A 1541-nucleotide genomic window follows, 5' to 3' on the forward strand; every position below is an offset into this window, starting at 1 on the left:
TTTAAGACTTAGACCCTATCCCCCAGACTAGGATCTACTTAGGGTTTCAATTTACGTTTTTAAAATAAACCTAAATTGGACTAACACCAATTGGCGCCTCAATTGGGATGCATCCTTGCTTAGTTAATCTCCTCTAGTGACTTATCTTCACTTATTAAATGTCAAGTTACCTCCTCGATGTCCAATCTGACCCACCAGGTATTCATGCTGAAATCACATATCCAAATTTCCTCCCATCGGGAATCGACATCCTGACCTCATGCCAGAATCTCACATATGGACTTCACCAATCAAAAATCACATATCTCGACTAGACTTCCTACCTGGTATTTGGTCCTCTTAACCTGTCAGGTTGGTCAACCTTGTACACTCGATAAATGTATTAGATAATGATAACATCTAACATAACTCACTTGTCATTCATCAAAACCTAAGTTAGACTGTTAGTACAAATTCCATCAACACTATCTTAGGCCAGCTTTCATTATGCCTTTTTTCTTTACTTGCATTTCCTTAGATTTCTTTAAGGATTCAATATTATAATAATTTTGACTTGGACTTGGTGTTTAGACTTATGGCTACTTTTTGTCATTTTTGAAGGTTGTTGTGTAAAGCCTAGTCGGCTAACAGTCTATCACTTTTTGGTTTATGGGTTTTCCTTATGTCTTCATTGTAATTATTTCTAGCCATGTGTATTGCTTATTATTCTATATTCTATTCCAGACGTGTGGGTTGCTTTACAATTGCGTGGTTGTTGATCATAGAGAAATGTTGTCCGTTTGTCAGGCAGAACTCCCTCGGGCACAGACTCCCACTAAAGACCCCAACCAACATTTATAGATATTCTACAAAATTTATGGCACAATGAAGATGAACGACATTCCAATTGAAGTGATAAGATTGCTTCTATTTAGTTTTTCCTTGAGGGGCAGAGCTAAAATTTTCTTCAATTCAATGCTAGCGAATAGTATCACCATATGGGAGTGGTGCAAACAAAGATTCTTGGAGAAATTCTATCCTCCATGCAAAACAACTCATATAAGAAATCTTATCGCCAACTTTAGACAGAATGATGGTGATTCCTTATATGAAGCTTGAGACAAATTTAAAAGAATGCTAAGATTATGCCCCTATCATGGATTGAAAAAATGTCTTTTAATCCATATTTTCTATAATGGAATCAACTATCAAACAAAAGTTTCCTTGGACTTTGCAGCGAGCGGAGTTCTCATGAACAAAGGACTAGATGAAGTAGATGAAATTATTGAAAGCGTGGCACTGAACTATCACCAATGGACTTTAGAATGTTGTAACCCAATCAAGATTCCTGGCAAGTATGATGTGGATGCTTTGAATTTAATTTCTATGAAGATGGATGCCCTAACAAAAAGATTTGACTTGATGAACAAACAAAAAATGCTGGCTAGCTAGGAGCCATAACTACACAATTGGCTCCAGTTAAACAAGTGGATGCAATTGACAACTTTAATTCATTGTCTAACAACTCATACTCGGTACTTATAACCCCGGATGGAGGAATC

General features: G+C 36.7%; 1 non-coding gene across 1 annotated transcript; it reads right to left on the bottom strand.

Moving 5' to 3' along the window:
* Positions 1-1032: 1032 nt before the first annotated feature.
* On the bottom strand, positions 1033-1142 carry LOC121993973. The gene has a single exon (XR_006115516.1). It is a non-coding gene; the product is annotated as a small nucleolar RNA R71 (small nucleolar RNA).
* Between the last annotated feature and the right edge of the window lie 399 nt (positions 1143-1541).

The sequence above is a fragment of the Zingiber officinale genome, chromosome 1B (genome assembly GCF_018446385.1).
Source record: "Zingiber officinale cultivar Zhangliang chromosome 1B, Zo_v1.1, whole genome shotgun sequence".
NCBI classification, from domain to species: domain Eukaryota; kingdom Viridiplantae; phylum Streptophyta; class Magnoliopsida; order Zingiberales; family Zingiberaceae; genus Zingiber; species Zingiber officinale.